Below are 5,272 nucleotides of genomic sequence, written 5' to 3' on the forward strand. Positions count from 1 at the left end.
AAATGCGTACTGGCTGTCTATGTAAATGTTGACTGCTTTTCCCTTTGCCAGTCTCAGGGCTTGTGTCAGAGCAGTAAGTTCTGCTTTCTGAGCAGAGGTCCCATGCCCTAGTGCTTGCTCCCAGAGGACCTCTGTGAAGGATGTGACCGCTGCCCCAGCTACGCGTTTACCTTCATGGATGTAACTGCTGCTGTCTGTGAACAGGTGAAGGTCGGCACACTGGAGGAGTGTGTCCTTCAAATCCTGTCGCAGACAGGAGAGGGAGTCCAGTATGTCCAAGCAGTCATGAATGGGCAGTGTCGGGTCATCATCCGGTGGGAGAGTAGCTGGGTTCAAGATAGCTGTTTTGAGGAACGTTACTCAGGGTGGATCAAGGAGTAATACCTGGTACTGAGTGATGCGGGAGTTGAAGATCCATCGGTCAGGGGGACTCTGAAGAGGGTCTCTACAGTGTGGCCCCCGACCACTTGTAGGTCCTGACTTGGAGTCAGCTTCTTTGCTTCTCTGACCAGTTCAGCCATAGCAGCGATGGCCCGCATACACCCAAGCCACCCTGAGGCAACTGGATCTAGGCATTTGGAGAGGTAGGCAACAGGTCTCTTCCAAGGGCCTAGGGTTTGGGTTAGGATTCCCTTTGCCACGCCCTTAGTTTCAGCTATGAAGAGTTGGAAGGACTTGATAATGTCAGGCAGAGCCAGGGCAGGTGTGGACACAAGAGCATGTTTAAGCTGGTTAAAAGCGTTCAGCTCATCCTGGCCCCACTGAAGGGGCTTATCACCTCCCCCTGTGCTAGAGTACATGGGTTTGGCTATTTCTGCAAAACCTAAGATCCACAAACGACAGTATCTGACCACCCCTAGAAATTCACGTACTTGCCTTTTGGTAGTCTGTGGGGAAATGCGGAGGATGGCCTCCATTCGGCTCTTGGAGAGGGCACATTGGCCTGTAGCTCATATCCCAGGTAGGTGGCGACCATAGTGCATAGCTGAGCCTTTTTGGCGAAGACATGGTACCCTAGCTTCTCCAATTCTCGGAGGAGGTCTATGGTTGCATGCTTGCACTCTGATTCTGTCTCAGCAGCTAACAGGAGGTCACCAACATATTGCAAAAGGGAGACCTCCTGGTAGGTATCTCGAAACGGAAGGAGGTCTTTGCTTAGGGCCTAATCAAATAAAGCAGGGGAGTTTTTGAAGCCCCGGGGCAGGCGAGTCCAAGTCAACTGCCCGGTTTGTCTGCTCTCTGGATCTACCCATTCAAGGGCAAAAATAGGCTGATTGACAGGGGAGAGAGGGATTGTGAAGAAGGCATCTTTCAAGTCAAGAACTGAATACCAAGTACTGGAAGTGGGGATTAGGCTGAGCAAGGTGTAAGGGTTTGGAACAGTGGGGTGGATTGTGTCTGTGCGGGTGTTCACTTCCCTTAGGTCCTGGACAGGTCTGTAGTCAGTAGTACCAGGTTTTTTAACAGAGAGGAGGGGAGTGTTCCAGGCTGATTTGCAAGGGACTAATATGCCTGCTTCCCGAAGCCGGGTGATGTGTATTGCAATACCTGTCCTGGCCTCCTGGGATATGGGGTACTGGCAGACCTGGACTGGTGTTGCCCCACTGGAGACTTGCACCACTACTGGTGGCTGGTGGCTTGCTAGTCCTGGGGGGTTATTCTCAGCCCACACCAGTGGGATTAATGACATTAGGGTGCAAAGACATTTGTTCTGGGTAGAGGCCATGTCCAGTCCTTCATAAAACAGGTACTCATCCCTGAGCGGGGCAGAAAATAGGATATGGGCAGGGCTGTTGGGTACCATTAGAAGGGCTCTGGTGGGTCCAAAGGAAATGGTGGCCCACAGTTTTTGCAGCAGGTCTCGCCCCAGCAGGGTGTATGGGCAGTCCGGCATGACCAAAAAGGAGTGGGTAATGGTACCTTTATCCAGATCAGTTATACGGGCCTTAGTCCAGGGGACAGCCTGGGATTTTCCGGTGGCGCCTACAATCATTGCCTTTTGTTCCGAAAGTGGTCCCTGGAGTGTCTTTAAAACAGAAAAAGTGGCCCCTGTGTCTACTAGGAAGTCTACGGGTGGCTCCTGACCTTTAGGGTTACCATGGGCTCCTGGGGGCCTAAGGGGAAGGAGCCCTGGCCCCCTCAGTCCACCATGGTCTCTTCCACAAGAATCTTGGGTGTCTGTGACTTGTTTGCCTTTTGAGGGCCCTTTCCTTTCCAATGTCCCTTTTCTTTGCAAAAGATACAAAAACTGTGAGGGCATTCATTCTTCCAGTGTCCCACCTCTCTACAACAGGCATATTGATTTTGTTTTAGAGGGGGTCTAGGGTCCCTGGCTTGTGGTGGGGGGGGGCTCCCAAAGCTCGGGTATGATCCTGGAGGGCGGCTATGATAACTTTAGTGGTTTTCTTAGTGGCCGCAGTGTCAGCGGGTTCTCGGTTGTTAAAACCCCGCTGGGCTGTTTCCACCTACTCACTGAGAATTTTCCCCTCAAAGCCTTCTAATTTCTGTAATTTCTTACGGATGTCAGGCGCTGACTGTGCTACAAAAGCCACGCTTATGGCTCCGCGATTTTCAGGGGCTTCTGGGTCAATAGGAGTGTAAGTTCTGTAGGCTTCTAACAGTCTTTCCAAAAAAATTGTAGGGCTTTCATTTGTGCCCTGAATGATTTCACTAACCTTAGATAGATTGGTTGGTCTCTTAGTGGCTGACCTTTCATAAGAATCTGGCGGTACTCAAATGGAGCTCTCCTACCTTCCTCAGAATTGGGGTCCCAGGAGGGTCGAGTACTTGGGAAATGAGCATCAAGAAGGGCTGCATCGGTGGTGGGCTGCCCGTACAGCCCTTCGACTGCCTTTCGGGCTGCTCTCAGGATGCGCTCCTGTTCCTCAGAAGTGAACAGAACTTGTAAGAGCTGCTGACAATCATCGCAAGTGGGCTGGTGGGTGAAAAAGATAGTCTCGAGGAGGGAGATTAGCCCTTGCGGTTTCTCTGAAAAGGGGGGGTTCTGGGTTTTCCAGTTATATAAATCACTGGTGGAGAAGGGGACATATATCATGAATGGCTGTCCTCCTAAAGCCGGGGTGGGGGCTAATTGGCTCAAGAGCAAGAAGGGGTTCCTTGTCCTGGTTGGGTTGAATCTGGACTAGAAGGCTGGTATGGGGTCCCCCCTAGTCTGCAAGAGAACCCATGGGGGTCCTCTAGTGGCCCCCTGGGCTTGCGGCACCGGAGGAGCCGACGGTGCAGTTGCTTCCCCCTCTGGCTGGGGATCATATGGGGGCGGACACAAGGATTGAGTCTGGATGGGGAGGTCTAAAATGGGGTCTTCTGGTGAAGGGGGTAACACAGGGGTTTTTAGGATTTGTTTTCTGCAGGTCCAGATGGTCTGTGCCGGGTTGAAGCATCCCTGTAGAGCTGGATGGGGATGCAAAAAGAATGTGAGAAGGGGAAGGCTGCGGAGGAGCGGGGCCTGTGGGGCCGCTCGAGCCTGCTGCGGCTGCTGCAGAGGCTGGCGACGTTGCGGCGGCGCGGGGAGCGGCCGGAGAGGCTGGAGGAGATCCCGCTACTTGTGCTGGACCGTGCGTGGGCCGGAGACTAGGCCGCCTCGGCCTCCGCGCGGAGCCGGACCTACACGCCCCCTGCGCGCTGCGCTTTGGGGTTCTGTTTTGTAAAGAAAGAGCCTCAAGCTGTCGCCCTGGCATCGCAGCTCACAGCAACCTCCAACTCCTGGGCTCAAGAGATTCTCCTGCCTCCGTCTCCCAAGTAGTTGGGACCACAGGCGCGCCACAACCCGGCTATTTCTTGGTTGCAACCGTCATTGTTGTTTGGCGGGCCAGGCTGGATTCAAACCTGCCAGCTCAGGTGTATGTGGCTGGAGCCTTAGCTGCTTGAGCCACAGGCGCTGAGCCTCAGGCTGGTTTTAAAAGCTTTGTGAGGGAGGCGGAGCAAGATGGCAGCCGAGTAACAGGTTCCTTGCATCTGGGCACCGTGAGTCTGGGGAGATAGGACTCCAGGCATCTCTGGCTGGTGGGAACTGCCTATCATCACTCCTATGAAGATACAGGGAGTCAGCGAGAGACTTCTGGACCCCAAGAGGAGGACTAAAACAGTGGTAAACCGGCAAGTGGTCACGTGTGTTCAATCCGTCTAAACCCGCCCACAACTGTAAGTTCAGTAGCAGCAAGACTGCAAACCAGAAAGGCCTTACCTGTGAACTGTTTTGATGTCCTTGGACTTGGCACTGAGTTGAACTGCCTTGGGGAAGGCCTGAGCGGGAGTGCGGAGAACTTTGGCCGTTGTCTAGGGCCCCAGTCTGAGCCGCTGAGCCAGACGGAGCTAATAGTGTTTGGCGGTGGGTCACACGGATCCATTGTCAGTGATCTGCCCCGGCAAGCTCCGCCCTCAGGGTCGCAGAGCTAGAAACGGGTGGGAGCTGGTAACCCAGCAACCAAGTAGCCTAAGGGTGGGGTTTGAGCCGCCTTGCAGCCCTAACCCTCAGGGGCAGAGTGAGACCGGTTTTGGCACACTGAGTAAGTGGATAGCCACTTCAGCAGCGATTCCAGCGAGAAAGCTGGGAAAGCTTCTGCTCAGCAAGTTTACAAGTTCAAAGTGCCTTTTAAGTAGGCTGAAGAGAGATTTAGGGTGTCTACCTGCTGGGGTTTGAGAAATCAGCAGCCTCCAGTCGTATCAGAACTGTGACTAACATCTCATACCGCAGAAGACCACGTGTTGCCCAGACAATATTCAATAACATATACAAACTGCTTTGTTTTTGGTTGTGTATTTTTTTCTTCTTTTTTTTTTGGTTTGGTTGTTTTTTTTGTTTGTTTATTTTGACGTTGCTGATGTTCTTTTGTTTTTTTAATTTTAATCTTTTCCACACAGATCCCTTTTTCTTTCTCAATTTTCCTAGTTTAATTATAATTTCCCATTGCTGCCTTTTTTAATAACTTCAACTTCATTTTTGCTAGTGTTTCTACCGATATAATTTGGTTTTTCACCCAATTTTATCCCTGTAAAGTTTTCTGTTTGCTTCTTTTGGTTTGATTTATAGCATTTTTGTCTTTCCTCTCTACTTGGTGGAGGTGGGGTACTGTGTCTGATCAGGTTAGCAAAGAGCTGCTGACCTCAAGGGAACCACGCAACTGGGCACCCCCAGAAGGTGGGGGTTTTTTAAGGTTGTGTCAAAGTACCCTACTGTACACCTATATTGCCCTGTCTCCCTCTTTCTGTGCCTCTCTTCTTTTTGTCAATATTCCTTATACCCACCCCCTCT

The sequence above is a fragment of the Nycticebus coucang genome, chromosome 13 (assembly GCF_027406575.1).
Source record: "Nycticebus coucang isolate mNycCou1 chromosome 13, mNycCou1.pri, whole genome shotgun sequence".
Lineage (NCBI taxonomy): Eukaryota > Metazoa > Chordata > Mammalia > Primates > Lorisidae > Nycticebus > Nycticebus coucang.